Genomic DNA, 23,847 nt, shown 5'->3' with positions numbered 1-23,847 from the left:
CCATAGCCTTGACTAGACGGACCTTTGTTGGCAAAGTAATGTCTCTGCTTTTTAATAAACTGATTGCCATACTTATACAGTAAACTTTAATATTGGCTACTTTATTATTGTTTTTCAAGATGATTTTAGCTGTTCTAGGCTCTGTGCCTCTTCATATAAATTTTCAAATAACCTTGTATATATGTATAAAAAACCTTGCTGGAACTTCAATAGAATTTAGATTATGCCTATAGATCAGGGGAGAATTAACATCTCTTCTATGTTGGGTTTTCTAATATTGCCAATGGAATGTCTTAATATAAAAAATGAGTATTTCAGCATCAGAGATTTAAGTTATACTTTTCTCTGTAGCAAGTAAAATCATTTTTGAGTATTAAAATAAATAAATACAACAATCTGATGTTTTCCAACAAGAATCTAACCCAAAGAACATTAACACAAGACAAAAAGAAACTTAACATGTGTTTTTGGCAAGTATTACAGGAAGGAACTGCCTAATACACATAAAGGATGACCCTACTTATCCAGTATAAATACAATATATGGACACAGTCTCTCTCTTTATTTATTTGGGTCTTTAATTTCTCACAGGTAATTTTATTAACTATACTCATGCTCAGTCGCTTCAGTCATGTCCGACTCTGTGCGACCCTATGGACAGCAGCCCACCAGGCTCCTCTGTCCACGGGATTCTCTAGGCAAGAATACTGGAATGGGTTGCCATTTCCTTCTCCAATTAACTATGCTAGATGAATTCTAATACTCATAGAACCTCACACTGTTTGTTTGTAAATAAAATATAAAAGTACATCTTTGGGGGCAGTCCTGTGGTATACTGGGATAATATATGACTATAAGTGTATCCTTTTGACAACGGAATAGATAAAAGTAGTTTGCAAACCACTTTCTATGTTAGCGGAGACATAGTAATGGTTGTCCATATCAGTTACCGACTGTTTTTCACTAGTAGGAAGACAATGTAACACTTTTTTTTTTCATTTATATTTTTTGTAGAATTATTTTGTATACTTTTAACAAATTTTTATTGGAGTATAGTTGCCTTACAATGTTGTTAGTTTCTGCTGTACAGCAAAGTGAATCAGCTATAATGTATAATAAATCCCTTCTTTTTTGTATATTTATTGAATGATTGTTTGATTGCTATGGATCTAGACTCAAAAGTGGACATCTGAGAGAAAACATCGTAGGCGCTATGCAGTGCTCTTATGCTTCCTGCCACAACTACGTTCCATAGACAGAACTCTCATCCTGCGTGTGCCAGTTTGTGCCTCTGTGTCTCCAGAGAGACTGTAAACCACAAGAAGATAGCAATATTTTTCCAGTCCCTTGTACAGACTTGGCACAAGGAGATGTTCATTACATATTTACATAATATATCTAGCAAGTCACACTATTTTGGGATATATACTTGGCTCTTTTTCTCCCTTGTGTACTGGATTAGGCTTTGTTAAGTTCTCTTGTGCTATTTGAAACTGTCTCTATCCCTCACTTCTTAGTATATTATACACTTTTGTCTTATTCCCTACTTTTTAACCCTTTCTTTTACTAGCCTTTTACTGTGAATGTTCTTTTAACTGTGTCCTTGGAGCTACTGGATTTTTTTTTCTTTCTTCACAATGTAGGGAACACCTCTCATCTGTTTGTCTACTAGGTATCTTTACCTTTTAAGAGCTACTCCTCTGCCATGCCAGAGGATTACAGTGGTCATTTCTAATCTGATTAGATCTGAATGGGATTAGAAAAACTCATCTCTTTTGAGCATAATGGTTGGTCCAGGTATGGACATTGTCATAGCAGAATTATGAGTGTTCATTTAGAATTCTCAAGTGGATGCTGGGGGAAGGAAGTCCATTTTTAAAATTCTGCAAATACAAGCTGAGAGTTAATCTTTTTTTCTCTTTATTTTTTATTGAAGTATAATTGCTTTATAGAATTTTGTTGTTTTCTGTCAAACCTCAACATGAATCAGCCATAGGCATACATATATCCCCTCCCTTTTGAACCTCCTTCCCATCTCCCTCCCCATCCAACCCATCTAGGTTGATACAGAGCCCCTATTTGAGTTTTCTGAGCCATACAGCAAATTCCTGTTGGCTATCTATTTTACATATGGTAATGTAAGTTTCCATGTTACTCTTTCCAACATCTCACCCTCTCATCCCCTCTCCCCATGTCCATAATTCTATTCTCAATGTCTGTTTCTCCACTGCTGCCCTGTAAATAAATTCTTCAGTACCATTTTTCTAGATTCCATATATGTGCATTAGAACACAATATTTATCTTTCTCTTTCTGACTCACTTCATTCTGTAAATAGGTTCTAGGTTCATCCACCTCATCAGAACTGACTCAAATGCATTCTTTTTTATGGCTGAGTAATATTCCATTATGTATATGTACCACAGCTTCTTTATCCATTCATCTGTCGATGGACATCTAGGTTGCTTCTATGTTCTAGCTATTGTAAATAGTCCTGCAATGAACAATGGGATACATGTATCTTTTTCAATCCTGGTTTCCTCAGGGTATATGCCTAAGAGTGGGATGGCTGGGTCATATGGTGGTTTTATTCCTAGTTTTTTAAGGAATCTCCATACTGTCTTCCATAGTGGCTGCATCAATTTACATTCCCACTAACAGTACAAGAGTGTTCCTTTTTCTCCACACCCTCTCCAGAATTTATTGTTTGTAGACTTTTTGATGATGGATCACAATAAACTGTGGAAAATTCTGAAAGAGATGGGAATACCAGATCACCTGACCTGCCTCTTGAGAAACCTATATGCAGGTCAGGAAGCAACAGTTAGAACTGGACATGGAACAACAGACTGGTTCCAAATAGGAAAAGGAGTTCGTCAAGGCTGTATATTGTCACCCTGCTTATTTAACTTCTATGCAGAGTACATCATGAGAAATGCTGGACTGGAAGAAACACAAGCTGGAATCAAGATTGCTGGGAGAAATATCAATAACCTCAGATATGCAGATGACACCACCCTTATGGCAGAAAGTGAAGAGGAACTAAAGAGCCTCTTGATGAAAGTGAAAGAGGAGAGTGAAAAGTTGGCTTAAAGCTCAACATTCAGAAAACTAAGATCATGGCATCTGGTCCTATCACTTCATGGCAAATAGATGGGGAAACAGTGGAAACAGTGTCAGACTTCATTTTTTTGGGCTCCAAAATCACTGCAGATGGTGAGTGCAGCCATGAGATTAAAAGATGCTTACTCCTTGGAAGGAAAGTTATGACCAAGCTAGATAGCATATTGAAAAGCAGAGATATTGCTTTGCCAACAAAGTTCCATCTAGTCAAGGCTATGGTTTTTCCAGTGATCATGTATGGATGTGAGAGTTGGACTGTGAAGAAAGCTGAGTACCAAAGAATTGATGCTTTTGAGATGTGGTGTTGGAGAAGACCCTTGAGAATCTCTTGGACTGCAAGGAGATCCAACCAGTCCATCCTAAAGGAGATCAGTCCTTGGTGTTCATTGGAAGGACTGATGCTTAAGGTGAAACTCCAATACTTTGGCCCCCTCATGTGAAGAGGTAACTCATTGGAAAAGACCCTAATGGTGAGAGGAATTGGGGGCAGGAGGAGAAGGGGATGACAGAGAATGAGATGGCTGGATGGCATCACCGACTTGATGGACATGAGTTTGAGTGGGCTCCGGGAGCTGGTGATGGACAGGGAGGCCTGGCGTGCTGTGATTCATGGGGTCTCAAAGAGTCGGACACGACTGAGCAACTGAACTGAACTGAACGGATGTTGGCAATTTGATCTCTGGTTGCTCTGCTTTTTCTGAACTCAGCTTGTATGTCTGGAAGTTCTTGGTTCACATACTATTGAAGCCTAGATTGGAGGATTTTGAGCATTACTTTACTCGTGTGTGAGATGAGTGCAATTGCACAGTAGTTTGAACATTCTTTGGCATTGCCCTTCCTTGGGGCTGGAATGAAAACTAACCTTTCCAGTCCTGTGGCCACTGCTGAATTTTCCAAATTTTCTGATATATTGAGTGCAGCACTTTCATAGCATTATCTTTTAGGATTTGAAATAGCTTAGCTGGAGTTCCATCACCTCCACTAGCTTTGTTTGTAGTAATGCTTCCTAAGGCCCACTGGACTTCACACTCCTGGATATCTAGCTCTAGGTGAGTGATCACACCATCATGGTTATCTGGGTCATTAAGCTTATACATTACTAAGTGATAACACTAGGAGGATCTCTTGATCTTATATTTGGTCTTTGACCCATCTCTGATGCAGAGCTCCTAAGACCCTTGTAATACCCAGGTGATGTGAGCAGTAAGAGCATCTCTTGTTCTAATGAGGCAACTCTGAGTGGGCTCCTGAATGGGTCCTGGATGGGGGGTGATCACCAGAAAGACAAAGCCATGATTAGAAGCTTGGAAATTTTAGCCCTACCTCTTGTCCTCTAGAAAAGGGAGAGGGGTTAGAAACAGTTAATAATTAATCATTTTGATTTTTGATATTTGGCAAAACTAATACAATTATGTAAAGTTTAAAAAATAAAATAAAAAAAAATAAAAGATAACAGATAAAAAAATAATAATTAATCATGCCTATGTAAGAAGCCTTCATGAAATCTCAAGGTTCAGGAGTTTAATGATTTGTGGACACATCCACATCAAGAGGGTGATGTATCAAACTCCACAGGGACAGAAGCCCCTGTGCTCAGGACCCTCCTGCACCTCACGTTATCTATTTATCTGGGCTGTTCATCTGCATCCTTTATATTATTCAATAAAATGATAAACATAAGTAAGTGTTTCCCTGAGTTCTGTGGGCCACTGTAGCATAGTAATTGAACCCAACAAGGGGGTCATTGGAATGTTTGATCTATAGCCATTGGTCAGAAGTCCAAGTGATAAACTGCTCTTGTGACTGGTATCTGAAGTGCATACGTATGTTTGTATGTTTGTTGGGGGAGCAGTCTTGAGGGCCTGAAATCTTACCTTGTGGGATCTGACATTATAACCAGGTAGACAGTGTCAGAATTGAGTTACACTCTAGTACATCCAGCTGGTATCATGGAGAATTGCTTGTTGTGGGGAAAACCTCCACACATTTGGTGACCAGAAGTGTTCTGAAAAGTAGCAAAGGGGACACACAGGGAAGAAAGACACAGTAGGGAAGAACTGGGGTTTTTCTCACACAAGTGAAGAACTGAAAAGTTTTTTTCCTTTTCAGAGAACTGGCAATGAACATGCTTTGCTGAGTCTGCGTATGTTGGAGGTTGACAGTATAATGGATTTCTCCACATTAACTACCTTGTACAGTATAATATTTATTAAAGGATAAGTAACACAAATAGGCTAATTTGATGTTTACATGTATATTACTGAAACTAAACAGCAGTGATAGCAATTTTTTAGAAACCAGGCCAACAAAAGATTTTTCTCAAGTAGTAAAGTTTTAAGACTCACATTGTTTAGAATTAGTAGCTCATGGTCATAATAAAAATCAGACCACATTTCTGTTTGTTTTCTGAATCACTTTATTGCCCACACCTGGGACAGATTGGTACACTACAGGTTTAGAGGGTCCAAGATGTCTGGGACTTTCTCCCAAATTGCTGGAATGCTGTGCACAGCTGACAGTGTCAATATGAGTCCTACTTGTGGCCTCAGGCTAGTGAGACTTCTCCCTTGGTAATGCAAGTTTTCCAGAGAAGAGTACTCTAAAAGACTTCCAAAAAACTGCGAGATTTCTTAGACTTAGCCTGGGAAGTCAGAATATTACTTTCTATGCATTCTGTAGGTCAAGATTCAAGGGGTCCAGTCCAGATTCAAGGGGGAGGGAAGTTAGCTTCCATATCCTAATAGGAGGAAATTAAAAGATACTCCTTGGAATAAAAACTATGACAAACCTACACAGCATATTTTAAAGCAAAGACATCACTGCTGACAAAGGTCCTATAGTCAAAGCTATGGTTTTTCCAGTAAGATCAGATCAGATCAGATCAGATCAATCGCTCAGTCATGTCCGACTCTTTGCGACCCCATGAATCGCAGCACACCAGGCCTCCCTGTCCATCACCAACTCCCGGAGTTCACTCAGACTCATGTCCATCGAGTCAGTGATGCCATCCAGCCATCTCATCCTCTGTCGTCCCCTTCTCCTCTTGCCCCCAATCCCTCCCAGCATCAGAGTCTTTTCCAAAGAGTCAACTCTTTGCATGAGGTGGCCAAAGTACTGGAGTTTCAGCTTAGCATCATTCCTTCCAAAGAAATCCCAGGGCTGATCTCCTTCAGAATGGACTGGTTGGATCTCCTTGCAGCCCAAGGGACTCTCAAGAGTCTTCTCCAACACCACAGTTCAAAAGCATCAATTCTTCGGCACTCAGCCTTCTTCACAGTCCAACTCTCACATCCATACATGACCACAGGAAACCATAGCCTTGACTAGATGGACCTTTGTTGGCAAAGTAATATCTCTGCTTTTCAATATGCTATCTAGCTTGGTCATAACTTTCCTTCCAAGGAGTAAACATCTTTTAATTTCATGGCTGCAGTCACCATCTGTAGTGATTTTGGAGCCCAGAAAAATGAAGTCTGACACTGTTTCCACTGTTTCCCCATCTATTTCCCATGAAGTGATGGGACCGGATGCCATGATCTTCGTTTTCTGAATGTTGAGCTTTAAACCAACTTTTCACTCTCCACTTTCACTTTCATCAAGAGGCTTTTGAGTTCCTCTTCACTTTCTGCCATAAGGGTGGTGTCATCTGCATATCTGAGGTTATTGAGATTTCTCCCGGCAATCTTGATTCCAGTTTGTGTTTCTTCCAGTCCAGCGTTTCTCATGATGTACTCTGCATATAAGTTAAATAAACAGGGTGACAATATACAGCCTTGACGAACTCCTTTTCCTATTTGGAACCAGTCTGTTGTTCCATGTCCAGTTCTAACTGTTGTTTCCTGACATGTATCCAAATGTGAGAGTTGGACCATACAGAAGGTTGAGTGCTGAAGAATTGACACATTCTAATCGTGGTGTTGGAGAAGACTCTTGAGGGTTTCCCTGGCTGATCAGATGGTAAAGAATCTGCTTGCAATGTGGGAGATGTGGGTTTGATTCCTGGGTTGGGAAGATGCTGTGGAGGAGGGCATGGCAACCCACTCTAGTATTCTTGCCTGGAGAATCCCCATGAACAGAGGAGCCTGGTGGGCTACAGTCCATGGGGTTGCAAAGAGTCGGACATGGCTGAGTAACTAAGCACATACACAGAAGACTCTTGAGAGTCCCCTGGACAGTAAGGAGATCAAACCCATCAATCCTAAAGGAAATCAATCCTGAATATTCATTGGAAGGACTGATGATAAAGCTGAAGTTCCAAGACTTTGGTCACCAGATGTGAAGCACCGACTCATTGGAAAAGACTCTGATTGCTGGGAAAGATTGAGGGCAAGAGGAGAAGGGGGCGACAGAGAATGAGATGGTTGGACAGCATCACCAACTCAGTGGACCTGAGTTTGAACAAACTCAGAGATAATGAAGGACAGGAAAGCCTGGTGTACTGTAGTCCAGAAGGTCACAAAGAGTCAGACACGACTGAGCAACTGAACACCACCAATAACAGTAAAACTTTGCAGTCATCTTTAATCTTCCAGTGTCAATATAATTTTTATTTAGGGGACCTACTTCCTTTATCTATTAAGTTTTGCTCCACTCTCTTCTTTACCTTTTATTCAATAAGTACTTTGTCTCCTGGTTCTTCTGTTAGGTATTTAGAATATATGAATTAATCACTGTGACTTCTGAATTTCTGATTTTATTCCTTTTTTGTTTTAATATATTTATTTCTCAAAGGCCCATTTGAGGTAGTGAGCAGCATAGTATAGCATAGGTACAAAGGTTCTGGAGCCATTCTGACCAGGTTCAAGGGATAGGTATTTAACATCTCTGTGCTCCAGTTCCCCCATCTGTACTCTAGGGATAATGGTGACAGTAACTACTTGTCCAATTGCGTGACATTTAAATGCCTTCATATATACAAAACTCTTAGAACAGTGTCTCTCACATAGCATGTGCTGAACAAATGATAACTATTATTCTTACTATATGTTTTGATTTGAGTTCACTCGGCAGCAGACCCTGAAACAAAGACCTGAGTGCATGTAGTTTATCTGGGAGGTGATCCCAGTAAACATCAGTAAGGAAGTGAGGATGTGAAATATGGAAGAGAAGGCAGTCAAAAAAGGGCAAGTTACAACCTTGGAAAACTCGAGCTTCATCTCACTGGAGAATGCTGGGAGTCAGTGTAGAATGTACATTTCACAGTGATTTCATTTTAAGGGGCAAGAAAATCAGTTATTTAGACACCAGTTGTCATCCATCATTGGAAAATGACTTCTTGCAGAGGAGTGTGAATTCCCTGATATTTCTCTTCTGCTGTGTGAGAAAGTGTTCAGGCAAAGAGATACAGATGGTAGTAACTGGAGTTCAGGTCATGGGCACAAAAGTGATAAGCCTGACCAAGAGACGTGGGAAAGGCACTGACGGCTTCCACTTCATATTACTCATCTGCCCAGGATTCTATTACTAGAGTGGGTTCCTGTATGTGTTGATCACTCTAAAAATTGACCAAGTGTAGCTTAGAGAGAGAGGGAAGTAGTTTCTGTAAGTTGGGCTGAGAAAGTAGTAGAGGAAGTAGAAGTAAGAGATGAGAGTGTGATGGTATCAGTAATAATTGGCTCACATGCCCACATGGGTATCTTTACTGGATATGCCTCTCACCAACTGGGCATTCTGTATTTACACACTTTCTTTCTTAATGTTTTATTATTTCTTCAATTAGCAAGGCTAAGCTACTTGTCATGGCACACATGAATCTTGGTCATTCCCACTTTAAATGAAGAATGACACTATTGTACATGCAGTAAAGTAGGAGGAGGATCACTCCTTACCAGCTCTGTATAGATATAAGGCTGTAAACGTAACGTGTGAACTACTCAAAACACAAATTTTCCTCAAACTCATAGTCACTATTCATAAATATGAGGAAGTTGCTGTGACTTACAGACTGATTCTGCATAGGCTGGTGAGAGTTTGGAAAACGTCATTCAAGACCACTACTGATTAGTCACCCTAGAGTTGGACCCTCTCGTTCAGTTATCTGTGGGTTTTCTCAGAAAGACATATAACATAGGCAGTATTTAATTAAACAAGGAGGCCACTAGATTGAGGTGGCTCTAAAGCAGCCTACTTAGGCAAATCTAAGCCTGTAAGCGCTTCAAGGTTACATAATTAAAACCTAAGGACAACCAATCACAAGCAGCCAACTAGGCTTTAAGCTATAGCCAATCAATAATTTCTTGACTTTGCTTCTGCCTTTTCTCTATAGAAGTTCTCCCCGGAGCTCCTGTCAGTGGAGCGCTCCTAACGACTTGTGGTTTGGCGCTGCCTGATTCAAATCGATTTTTGCTCAAAGAAACCTTTACAGTTTTTAATATGCCTCAGTTTATCTTTTAACAGTAGGAAGAATATTTAGGAAAATGTCTTGAGGGAAAGGCATTTGGCTTGTGTCTCTGGCTTCTATCACCCTGGGTTGATCTTGGATCTGTTCTGTGACCCAGGAACAAGAAGGATTTAGTGCTGGGCTGGTTTTCACAGAGGGAGGTTACCATCTCCTTCTGGAGTTATTTGGGCTGAGCCACACTAAGAATGTTTTTGAAGTGGTATATTCATTAAAAATCAAAACCAGAAGAAATCATAGGAGGAGGGCATTGCAAATCACTGCTGTTTATTTAGGCATGGTGTTACCACTGTGCTGGCAGAAGTTTTATTTTTTCAGTTTGGAACCAATCCCATGAAATCAGAGCTGGCCTCATCAGATGTTCAGTCATCAAGAATTTGGTGAATGCTCAAGGAATATACCACTGAATGTGGGGAGTGTATACGAAGAAAAAAACAAACAAAAACCAAACCCCAAACTCTGGCCTTGAGGAGTTTACAGTTTTATAGGTTGAACTAATATGTAATCAAAATAAATGTATACTTATAAATGCGATAAATACTGATGTGTATTTAGGGAGAGATGGATGAGATGGATGAGAACTGAACTACTGGTTGAAGAAAGGGTAGAGTTAAGTGGAGAAATCTGCAAAGACATATGTCCCTAACAACTTATTCTTCTTTGGTTTCTCTCATTTAGGCTCTAAAAGAAACTGTAACTACAGGCTGATGAATAGCTACAAAATACTTTGGAAGCTTTATGACAGAAAGACTATTGGTGAGGTGCAGACCAACACCATTCAATAGAACTTTTTGCAATGATGGAAATGCTTCGTGCAACATTGTAGCCACTAGTCACTGGATAATGAGCACTTTCAAGTGTCAGTGAAACTGAATTTTTTACTTAATTACACTTACTTAAATAGCCACATAAGGCTGGCACATATTGGGTGGCATTGGTCAAGACAATGTTTTCCTCTGAGAGTCAATCACCTGCTAAACTGGAAATCTGAGGAAGAGACAGGAACAAAGGCTGGTGCCAGTCATGTGGTTCAAGTGGTAAAAGCAAATCCAACGGCTGCTGTTTGTCTGATGAAGGCAAAAGTATTAGTAAGGGCCCAGTTTGGCGACAGAAACTGCACCAGATATTTATTTATAGATTTATTTAGAGGTGAACTTGACATAACATCATTCCCAGGTGGCTCAATAGTAAAGAATCTGCCTGCCAATTCAGAAGACACGGGTTTGATCCCCAGGTCAGGAAGATCCCCTGGAGGAAGAAATGGCAACAACTCCAGGATTCTTGTCAGAAAAATCCCATAGACAGAGGAGCCTGGCAGGCTACAGTCCATGGGGTCACAAAGAGTTGGAAACAACTGAGGGCTCACAGTATGCAGTCACTCTAAAATGAACAATTCAGTGGTATTTAGCAATTCACAGCATTGTGTAACTACCACTTCTATCTAGTTCTAAAACATTTTCATCACTCCAAAAGGAAGCTCCACATCTGTTAAGCTGGTGTTCATTCCTATTCGTTTCTTTCTCCAGCCCCAAGAAAATATCAGTCTGCCCTCTTACACTATGGATTTATCTATGCTGTATATATCATATAAATGGAATAATACAGTATGTGATTGTGCATGTGTGTGTGTGGCTTCTTTCAATCCATAGTGGCACCATTCACAGTAGCCAAAGCGTGGCAACAACTAAAATATTCATTAATGGATGAATGGGTAAACAAATTTTATCCATTCATTAAAAAGGACTGAAGAACTGGGGCTGTAGGCAAGATGGCAGAGTAAGAAGACTCAGTTCATTTCCTATCACAAGCACACTCATAATATGACTATTTACATTGCTACTGTCACGAAAATGATCTGAAGACTAGAAGGAAAGATTTTCTACAGTTACGATATAAAGAAGGATCCACAAAGAGATGGGTAGGAGAGATGGAGATGCAGTACAGTCAAGACTATCCCCCTAGAGATGACCCATAAATGGGAGGACAATCACAATTGCAGAGGTTCTCTCCAAGGAGTGAGGGGTCTGACCCATACATCAGGCTTTTACGTTGGGGATCCTGCACTGAGAGGACAAGCCCCCGGAATACTTGGCTTTGAAGGCCAGCAGGGCTTGTGTATATGGGAGAGCTGAAGGCTTGCAGGAATCAGAGATACCATTCTTAAAGGGCACATTTAAAAACCTTGTATGCTCTGAGTCCCAGCACAGAGGCAATAAATTGGAATGAATCCTATGTCCCCTCAATCAGACACACTTGCTGATCCTGGAGAGCCTCCCAGAGAAGCAGAAGGCAACTGAACTCCCCTGGGAACATAAACACTACTACTACTACTACTACTACTACTACTACTACTACTACTACTACTACTGCTACTGCTACTGCTACTACTACTACTGCTACTGCTACTACTACTACTGCTACTGCTACTACTACTACTACTACTACTACTACTACTACTACTACTACTGCTACTACTACTACTACTACTGCTACTACTACTACTACTACTGCTACTACTACTACTACTACTACTGCTACTACTACTACTACTACTGCTACTGCTACTACTACTACTAATACTGCTGCTGCTGCTGCTGCTAAGTCGCTTCAGTCGTGTCCGACTCTGTGCAACCCCATAGACGGAAGCCCACCAGGCTCCCCCGTCCCTGGGATTCTCCAGGCAAGAACACTGGAGTGGGTTGCCATTTTCTTCTCCAATGCATGAGAGTGAAAAGTTAAAGTGAAGTCGCTCAGTTGTGTCCGACTCTGTGCGATCCCAGAGACGGAAGCCCACCAGGCTCCCCCGTCCCTGGGATTCTCCAGGCAAGAACACTGGAGTGGGTTGCCATTTCCTTCTCCAATACATGAAAGTGAAAAGTGAAAGTGAAGTCGCTCAGTCGTATCCAACTCTTAGCGACCCCATGAACTGCAGCCTACCAGGCTCCTCCATCCATGGGATTTTCCAGGCAAGAGTACTGGAGTGGCAGCCATTTTGGGGAGTTTGTTCTATACAAGGACACTGATGCTGGCAAGTGCTACCCTAGACTATTCATGCCAGGGCCTCACCTGCCCACCAGTTGGCTGGCACCAGTCCCAGGTCCCTCCAGGCCTGCAGCCAGCTGTGCTGGGACCTGGCCCTGCCCATCATTGGCTTGCACTAGCTCTGGGTCTCCGCAGCTCCCAAAGCTACAAGTGGGCTGGCAGATATCATGTGAGGAATGCCCTTACAGCCAGCTGGGGTAGGGGTTAGCCCCTCTACCAGGATGCCCACAGTAATCAGCCCTGCCACAACAGAAGGGCTGACACAGCCCACATAGGTAGCAGCCCATAACATATATGCTGGTGACCAGAAGGGAGTGTGCTGCTAGGCCCCATTGGATGTCTTCTACATAAGGCCATTTCTCCAAGTTTGGAAAATGTAACTGACTTACCTAATACATAAAAATGGACACAGAAAATTAGGCAAAATGAGGAGACATAGGAGTACATTCCAAACGAAGGGACGAGGAAAAAAAAACCCAGGAGAACTAAGCAAAGCAGAGTAAACAATTTATTAGATAAAGAGTTTAAGGTAAAGATCATAAAGATGCTCAATGAACTTGGGAGATAAATGGATAAACAGTGAGGAGTTTAAGAAAGAGGTAGGAAGTATAAAGGAAATATAAAGAGCTGAAGAATACAACTGAAATAAAAAATACATGAGAAAGAATCAACAGAACATTAGAGGATGCATAGGAACAGATCAGTGAACTGGAAGACAGAGCAGTGGAAATCACAGAGTGAAACAGAGAGAAAAAAAGGTTTTTTAAAAAATGAGGTTAGTTTGAGAGCTCTCTGGGACAATATTAAGTATTCTAATGTTTGCATTGGACAAGGCAATGGCACCCCACTCCAGTACTCTTGCCTGGAAAATCCCATGGACGGAGGAGCCTGGTAGGTGGCAGTCCATGGGGTCGCACAGAGTCGGACACGACTGAGCGACTTCACTTTCACTTTTCACTTTCATGCATTGGAGAAGGAAATGGAAACCCACTCCAGTGTTCTTGCCTGGAGAATCCCAGGGACGGGGAAGCCTGGTGGGCTGCTGTCTATGGGGTCGCACAGAGTTGGACACGACTGAAGTGACTTAGCAGTAGCAATGTTTGCATTATAGGGGTCTCAGAGGGAGGAGAGAGAAAGAAAGAGGAAGGAGAAATAACAGCTGAAAACTTCCTTAAGCTGGAAAGAAATAGACATCCAGGTCTAGGAATCACAGTCCCAAACAAGATGAACCTAAATAGGTGTATACCAAGACACACTATAATTAAAATGTTAAAAATAGAGAGATTAAAAGCAGCAAGGGAAAAGCAATTAGTTAATTACAGGAAATAAGACTATCAGCTGACTTCTCATCAGAAATCTTGCAGGCCAGAAGTGAGCAGAATGATATACAGTAGGTTCCCTACATACAAAACTTCAAGTTGTGAACTTTCAAAGATGCGAAGATGCGTTCACATGCCCAATCACATAAGTCAGTTCACATGCCCGGTGAACTTTGTCACACGCATGCATCCTCTGTAAGTGGCTGTGTTTTGTGTACTTTAATGAACAGTGCTGTTGCTGTACAACACAAGGAGCTTCCTAATGAAGACCTGATGGAATTGGAGGCCCAGGGAAAGGACAAAGACAAGAGGAATAAGAAGTAACTGAAGAACCAGAGAGTCACGATGCAGGAAATGGTAAGGGGATTTTCTTTATTTGAGGAGGCACTGTTAGTTTTTGAGGCATAGGACGGAAATGTAAAATGGTACACGGAGGTTGCAGTAGCTGTTCAGAATGCAATCCAGTGCAGCCATGTTATCTACGACAAGAAAAAAAGAGACACTGCTCAGACATCACTGATTCATTTTTTTCAAGAGGGTAGATAGAAATGAATCCAGCAAGGAACCAGAATCTGTGTCATCGATGGCAGGTGTGAGTGAAATTGCAGCTTGGCCTCTGTCTTCTATTGCTGATGATCCTTCATTTCTACCATCTTCCACTGCCTCTCCCTCCTCTAGTCAGCAACTCTTCCTGCCTGTTCACTGGATGCCAGCCCCTTTATGCCAGCTGTACTGCACTACCATACTTTACAAGGTACTGTTCTGTAAGATTAAAAATGTTTATTTTTTGTGTTTTTTATTTGTGTGAAAAGTATTATAAACCTATTACAGTAGAGTCCTACTTAGCTGATTGTGTTAGTTGGGTACCTAGGCTAACTTTGTTGGACTTATGAACAAACTATACTTAAAAATGCACTCTTGGAACTCATTCATATGCAGGCAACTTACTGTATTTCAAGTGATGAAAGGACAAAAACTACAATGAAGAACACTCTACTTGGCAATGCTATCCTTCAGCTTTAAAGGACATAAAGAGTTTTACACATAAGCAAAACCTAAAAGTGTTCAGCACCACTAACCTGACTTAAGAAATATAAAGCAGAAAAGACCACAACCAGAAATATGAAAATTATGAAAGGAAAAGTCTCATTGGTAATGGCAAACATACAGTAAAGGCAGTAGATCAACCACTTACAAAGCTATTAGGAAGGTAAAAGACAAAGTAGTAAAACCACCCATAAGTAGTTAAAGGACATGCAATACAAATATGCAAGATATGATGCCCCAAACAATAAATGTGTAGTGGGGAGGGTAAAAATGCAAAGTTGTTAGAATGCATTTGAACTTAAGAGAGCATCAACTTAGAATAATCATGCATATACATAGGTTGTTATGTACAAACATCATGGCAACCACAAACCAAAAATCTGTAATAGATAAACACACAAAAAGAGAAAGGAATCTAAACATAACTTTAGAGATAGCCATCAAATCACAAAGGGAGAGAGCAAAAGAATGAAAAAGGGACAAACTAGAACTACAAAAACAATCAGAAAATAAAGAAAAAATGGCAATAAGTACATACATATCAATAATGACTTTAAATGTAAGTGGATTAAATGCTCCAATCAAAAGACACAGAGTGGCTAAATAAGCAAACAGGACCCATATATAGGCTGCCTACAAGAGATTCACTTCAGATCTAAGTGTATACACAAACTGAAAGTGAGGGGATGGAAAAATGTATTCCATACAAATGGAAATAAAAAGAAAACTGTGGTAGCAATACATGTATTGGGCAAAATAGACTTTAAAACAAAGACTGTAACAAGAGACAAAGAAGGACAATCAGTAATGAATAAGGGATCAATTCAACAAGAAGACATAACAATTATAAATATATATGTGCCCAACATAGGAACATCTAAACACAAAGCAAATACTAACAACACAAAGGGAAAAATTGATGTTAACACAATAATAGCAGGGGACTTTTAACACCCCACTTATATCAATGGACAGATTATCCAGATGGAAAATCAGTAAGGAAACAAAGGACTTAAAATGTTCGTCACTTAGTCGTGTCCAACTCTTTGAGACACCTTGGACTATAGTCCACCAGGCTCCATTGTCCATGGAATCCTCCAGGCAGGAATACTGAGGTGGGTTGCCATTTACTTCTCCAGGGGATCTTCCAGACCCAGGGATCAAACCCAGGTCTCCTGCACTGCAGGCAGATTCTTTACCATTTGAGTCACCAGAAAAGCCCAAAGTCCTTAAATGATATGTTTAATCAGATGCACTTAATGGTAATGCTTATTCTGCCTTTGTGTCAGGACTGTTTCAAACACTTGAGGATATAAAAGTACTCGAAAACAAATGCAATTATAAGTCCTCCTCAGTTGGGAGGACTGAGTCTGTTTCTGTTTTGTTATGTTTATTTGTTTTGTTTTCCCAAGTGTTTTGGGAAAAAATGATGGTACAACATGATTACTTGAGCTAGACAAGAAACAAAGTAACTATTATATATTAATAAGAGGCATACTGTTTATTTATAAATCAATAGTACCATATATAATGTATTAGAATCATCAAGAGAAGCAAATTAAAAAGTTAACATTTTATTGTGAAACCAATAAAAATGTATATATTTATTTTATTATATTTTTGATTTATAGTTTGAGTAATCATTGTCATTAAGTTCTTGTCATGAAAATTACTTGCTATCTTTTCATGTGATTGCACAGTCAGAAAGGTATCATGTATTTTCAGTCTTGCTAGGATTATTTTGACTTAACAAGGGTAAAAGCATACATAGGAGTACATCTCACACTGTCAAAACTCATAAAAGAGTGTGGCAATAGCTATTCAATTAAAATATCTATGTATTTTTTTATTTTGATGACCCTGCATTGGGGAATTCTATCTTAGGAACAGAGGCATCACTATCAAAGAATATATATACATAGATATAAAAACAGCATTATTTATAGATAAAATATTGGGGAAAATATGTATGTCCATTAATGCTTATTGGCTTATTTGTAGAATATTTATACTATGGACTGATTATACATTTATTAAAAAGTTAATTGGAGATATATATATATGTATGCATATCTGAAGGATATTCATGATCTATTATGTTTAGGAAAAAATTTCTAAAACTTGAAAATAACACAAGAAAGATGATTGCCTGCTTTTAATATCCTGCTATAGCATTTTCTAACAAGCCAGTCTTAGGGTCATCTAGCTCTATTCTGAGGAAGAAAGACTTGGCCTGACTTAATGTTTACAATTGATTAGGGCACAGACATTTTACAGCTCAATAAAGTTAAAGGTTAGCTGGTAGAAATCTAATAAGGTGTGATGACTTTTTTTGTATAGTAAAGGAGATAACCCCAGAGGTTATGATTTTATTTCCCTGTAGGACAATGACCATTTTAATATTAAATTTAGCAATTTTATTTATGGTATTCCTTTTTTCACTCTTTATATAAGTCCAAGTTTCTCACGTCCAAATTGAATCAATGTTGTCATTTGGTTGATTTCTTCATTAATGAGTCAAATTAAATTTTGAAATGTGTCCACTACTCTTCATGTGGGAGTTTGTTTTAATCAATTTGACTGGTTTAAATGAGACTGTTAAAGGAGAAAAGTAAGTTGAAGAGCAATGTGTATAGATTATTTATAAAATATTTAAAACCCCTATTTATATCTTTGCATGTCTGTATATGTTTGTATAAATGTGGATACAGGTGTGGAAAAGCACATATTAGAATGTTTACATTACTCCTGCTACCTTGGAGGGTGAAGTGCAAAGAAAATTACATGTACATATAATGCAAAGAGCCAACTCATTGGAAAAGACCTGATACTGGAAAAGATTGAGGGCAGGAGGAGAAGGAGGCAACAGAGGACGAAATGATTGGATGGCATCACTGACCCAATGGACATAAGTTTGAGCAAACTCCAAGATAGCGAAGGACAGGGAAGCCTGGTGTGCTGCAGTCCATGGGGTCACAGAGTCGGACATGACTTTGTGACTGAAAAACAGCAAATTATTTACTTTGAGGATTGATTCTTAATTTAACAGTTGAACATTTTAATTAAAAAATTGAAGGGGGACCCTTTTAAAAGATTCTGCAACAATTTATAATCCATAGTTAATTTCCATAGTATATATGTATATATGATATATTCATAATGAAGTTTATATTTTCAAATGAAAAACAATTTCACAAAATTGGGGTTCTATTGTACTAGCTTCATTCACCCATGACTGTATGATTGGTGAAACTAGTTTCACCAATATGCTTTTCTCTTTTGCTTCTCTGAATATATAATCTTAGCTCTGACTGGTCTAGGAATCCCACTTGGGGTGGGGACAGAGAGAAGGTGTAGAAGGAATGTAGCTACTAAATTTTGATTTGCTCATAGACAAAAGTTTTGCAAACCAGGTCATTGGGCAAGAAAGGATTCTCTAAAATCCTGTATTTTTCCCCTTTAGCATATCAAGGAGCAAATTGAAAGTACTGCATTCATAGAGTTGGATGCTGGATGACTTGTCTGGTCATCTAGAACACAAGTCTTGCTGCACAATGGTAGAGAGAGTATGGTGGACAGGATCCACTAGATGCCATCTATGGATAAGGTTCGAACCACTGGATTGGACTAAAGTTTAAAGCAGATTTGGTGTTATTTTTTTCCCCTACTATCCAGGGGGTGTGGGCTCATGAGGAAAATCATATTAACATCAAAGTGGAGTTACATTCTCTCTGCACACTTGGGCTGACATAGGAGTTAAATTAGAATGCCTTTCCTTTTTTTGTTTTAGACCCTCAGTTAGGGTTGTGTATAGTGTGGTAAAGTAGGAAGGGCTTGGGCTTTGGAGTGGGTCTGATCCTTTATAATTATGTGTCCTTTAGTAGGTAATTTATTGTGACCTGTCAGAACAATAGTTACTTGTTTATAAGATAATACTGTATAAACGTGTCTAGTACTGTGCTTGGCACAAAAGGCAGTCAGAAACAGTGACCTTCCTTTCTGTTAGGGTGAGATGTCAATCCACTCAAATCTGGTGAGTTTATAAAAGAACGATTTTGCCAGTACAGTGTACATAATGGTTATTGTATATTACTGTTTCTTGGCTCAGAGAAATCCCCCACTATTTAATACTTCATAAGATATTTGTAATGGTTGCCACCTGCTTTATTTATAGAATGTTTTCTCTCATTAAAGTGGATGAGAAAAGCTAACAGCGCTCTGGGGAATGGGTGTGTTCTGCTGAAATCAATTGGAATTTTGCAAGGGCAAGTCCGCTGGGATTATAAATACATATGACTGTGGTTTTGGTGGTTTGAAAATGTACAAGGGACTCTTTTTATGGGAATATCTGATAGTTATATTGGCATGGACAAAAGGATGTTGAGGTTTGAAGTAATGATTTAGAAAACTTGGGCAAAGTAATCTTTAATGAGTAGTTTCTCCTATATAAGCTGCCTAGATGATCCTCTATAACTGTATTTCCTTTTGACTGTGTAGCCTGAAGTGTTCACATTTCTATTGCCCAAATGAAGATTCACCAATGAAAGAGGATTTTAGCTTTCTGAGGAACAGTGTTATGAAAAACTTAATTAGTGTTTTATGTAGCCACTGAGTCTTTTGATCAACTCAGGCATGTTTGGACAAACTGGCAATGTTTAGGGAAAAGTGGAAATGTTTAGTGAGCCAATCAGATAACATATAAATAATAGCTCAATTCATAAGTGGTTTATTGATTTTTGTTAAATGACCTCCAGATGTGTTTGCATTTTTCATAACTTATTACAACCCATATTATAATGTTTATAAATAATATAGAGAATTCTTTGGAGATGATGCTATATGTGTGTGTGTGTGTGTGTGTGTATATATATATATATATATATATGTATGTATGTAGCTGATCTACAACAGATGGCATTAGGTAAGAGGCAAATACTCTTAAAGGTCTGTGTGGTATGGGATTTTAAGTAATTCTCAAACAAATCATAAAATACCAGATACCTAAGCTTTAAAAATGTACATCACCTCTAAAAGGAAGACTTTTGGAAGTTTAACCAGATTCTTATCTCACATATATAAGACCCTTCTTTGCTGTCGAAATTAGGTAACGCTGTTGCAATCTCAACAGTGTTGAGATTGATTCTATATTGATTCTTGGAGAAGGCAATGGCACCCCACTCCAGTACTCTTGCCTGGAAAATCCATGGATGGAGGAGCCTGGTAGGCTGCAGTCCATGGGGTCGTGAAGAGTCTGACACGACTGAGCGACTTCACTTTCACTTTTCACTTTCATTCATTGGAGAAGGAAACAGCAAACCACTCCAGTGTTCTTGCCTGGAGAATCCCAGGGACGGGGAAGCCTGGTGGGCTGCCATCTATGGGGTCGCACAGAGTCGGACATGACTGAAGCAACTTAGCATATATTGATTCTATAACTCAATTTGTTCAGTAGCTAAGTTGTATCTGACTCTTTGTGACCCCATGGATTATAGCCCGCCAGGCTCCTCTGTCCTCCCATCTCCCAGAGTTTGCTCAAATTCACGTCCACTGAGTTGGTGATGCTATCTAACCATCTCGTCATCTGCCACCTATAGGCTATAAATCAATAATAAGTGATAAAATTTGCCAGGGTCACTTGCTGCAACTAGAGAAAGCATACATACAGCAATGAAGACCCAGAACAGCCAAAAAATAAATAAATAAATAGCATTTTTTAAAAAAGAAAAAGAGATGAGAAAAAAAAAAAAATGGGGCTTCCCGGGTAGCTTAGTGGTAAAGACTGCCCTGCCAATGCAGGAGGCACAGAAGACAAAGCTTCAATCCCGGGGTCAGGAAGATCCCCTGGAGAAGGAAATGGCAACCCACTTCAGTATTCTTGCTTGGAGAATCCCATGGCCAGAGGAGCCTGGTGGGCTATACTCCAGAGGGTCAAAAAGAGTTGGACATGACTGCAGCGACTTAGCACACAAGGAAGAAAAGAGAATTCCTTTTGGAAAATAACACAGCTGACAGAAAACAAACACAAAAAGAGCTTAATTTTCTCTGGAATGCTCTGTGCTCTTCCAGCTCCTCTACAACAAGTACTAAGTGCTATTTTTGGAGAAGCAGCTAATTTTATTTCATGAGGCTCATTTATAACGAGAAATCTGATCATGATTTTAATTCTGCCACTTTTTGGAATGTGTTTTCATTGTTACAAGACTGATAGGAAGTCTGTATCATTATGCGGTAAATTCTACCCTAATGAATATTTTCACTAATGAGTGTGTGTGTGTGTGTGTGTTTTGTAGAATACTAAACCAGTGCTCAAATTCTGAATTGATACATAAAAATGAAAGCTCTCCTACTGTATATGTGATATTTTGATTATATTTATTTAATGCTACATGAAGATACTTTCAGGCTTCAACCTTACAGTAAGAAAAGTAATTTCTCTGTATGTGGGAGAATTGTGACTTGAGGAAACTCTGGCCCCTCTTCCACCTCATGATTTCTGTAGTTGGACCCTCATCATTTCGCTGCCAGATCCTTTCTATCATATACTACCTGGTTTTCAGATTGAGCAGTCATTGCTCTTTGCATTCTGTTATGTATATTACAGAGAAAATGATACATGTGTTTGAAACACACACCTGACCATTTGAGTACTTTGAGGTGGGCTCTGCAGTGAGGTGTTTTCCAGGAGTTTGGGAGTCAGATTACACTTCAGGAGGGAAACTTAACTATTGACACCAATGATCAGACTGTAAAAATCCAAATAGCCCCCGGGTGAGCCTGACTTCACTGTAACCTGATTGAATATATTCACTCGTTTATGGAGAATGCTAGTCATGGAAGCTGAAAAAGGAAAGTTAAAGAGACTAACTCAAACTGTTGAGGCCACCTAGTACTCTGGTCCCATGGTAGGATTATATCTGCTGTGGAACTAACTGCTGCTACTTTTCCTAAAACACCACAATGGCACCATCTTGCACATTCTCATGTGCCCTTTCCTTGCTTCTTCTGGCTCACTTGTACTGATTTAGGCATCACTTCCTCCAGGAAGTCCTTCTAGTCTGTTAAGTGCTCTCCTGCCTGCACTTATGATATTCTGGCACTTAGCAGAGTACACTGAAATTACACTTTATGTGTCTAAGTCCTGCTCTGCTTTCTTCTCGAAGAATTGAGGACAGAGACTGAGCATACAAGGACAGAGGTTGTGTTTCATTCATTTTTATCACTAGTGCTCAGCACTGGGCTATTTCCCCATATTATTATGCTTTTGTTTTCACTGCTATCTTTGCTTTCCTACCGTGTGTGAGTGACTGTTACCATAAGCCTTGTCAACGAGTGGTTAATTTGCATTTCTCTTATCATGAATGAGGATAAAAATCTTTGTCCATTTTTCTATATGTTTTTGTTCTTTTATCCTTCAATTTTTAACAGTTCTTTAAATATTAGGGATATTAACCCTTCATGATCTATGTAGCAAATTTTATTTTTCTCAGTTTGCTGTCATTGCCGTTTCTTTCAAATGAAGTTGTTACTTTTTATGGAGTCAAACTTGTCAATCTTTTAAAAACTGTTTATGGATTTTTTTGTTATGGTTAGAAAATTGTTTCCTACACCAGATTAGTGAAGAATTCAACTGTATCTTCTTGTAGTACTTGCATAGTTTTATTTTCTGCATTTAAATCTCTACTCCTTTTGGAGAGGTGTGTGTATGTGTATTGTAAGGTGTGGATTTAACTTTATTTTTTTTCAAGTGAATAATCAGTTGTTCATCCCATTTTTGAAAAAGTTCATTTTTTTTTCTGTAGCAACTTCATATGCCATTTTTATCATATACTAATGCTTAATATATATAATAATATATACTTGAGTCTATTATTTGAATTCATATTCTATTTAACTTGTCTATGGATACACAAACACCAACACATTATTTTAATTATAGAGATTCTGTGGTGTTTTAATATCTGGTAGATTCAGTCACCACTCTCTATATCATGGGCTACCCAAGTGGCTCAGTGGTAAAGAACCAGTCTGCCAATGTAGGAGATGTGGGTTCGATCCCTGATTCAGGAAGACCTCCTGGGGAAGGAGATGGCAACCCACCCCAGTATTCTTGCCTAGGAAATCCCATGGACAGAGGAGCATAAGTAAGTAAATAAGTGTTAGTTGCTCAGTCGTGCCGAACTCTTAGTGACCCCATGGACTACAGCCCACCGGGCTCCTCTGTCCATGAGATTTTCCAGGCAAGGATACTGGAGTGGGTTGCCATTTCCCTCACCAGGGGATCTTCCCAACCCAGGGATTGAACCCAGATCTCCTGCACTGCAGGCAGATTCTTTACCGACTGAACTACAAGGGAAGCCCACAGAGGAGCATGGCGGGCTACAAAAGAGTCAAACACAACTTAGTGATGAAACAACAACAATAACCCTCTACCACAGGTTTTCGTTTTTAGTGTTTTTCTGACTATTCTTCTATGTTTATGTTTCCACATGAAGTTTAGTATCAATTGTCTAGTCTAGTTCTATTAAAAAAACTTGTTTGCATTTCTATCAAGAGACTGCATTAATTTGTAAATCAGCTTAGGGACAACAGACATCTTTAAGATGTTGGGTTTTCCTATCCAGGAACAAGGGATGGTTTTTTAAATTTATTCAACTCTATTTTATGTTTTTCAGGAGTGTTTTGAAGTTTTTCTAGTATATGTTTTGCACTGCTGCTGCTGCTAAGTCACTTCAGTCATGTCCGACTCTGTGCAACCCCATAGACGGCAGCCCACCAGGCTTCCCCGTCCCTGGGATTCTCCAGGCAAGAACACTGGAGTGGGTTGCCATTTTCTTCTCCAATGCATGAGAGTGAAAAGTGAAAGGGAAGTTGCTCAGTCGTGTCTGACTCCTAGCGACCCCATGGGCTGCAGCCCACCAGG

Source organism: Bubalus bubalis, chromosome 17 (genome assembly GCF_019923935.1).
Source record: "Bubalus bubalis isolate 160015118507 breed Murrah chromosome 17, NDDB_SH_1, whole genome shotgun sequence".
NCBI lineage: Eukaryota > Metazoa > Chordata > Mammalia > Artiodactyla > Bovidae > Bubalus > Bubalus bubalis.
The sequence above is the reverse complement of the archived record's forward strand: the minus strand, read 5'-3'. Positions refer to the sequence as shown.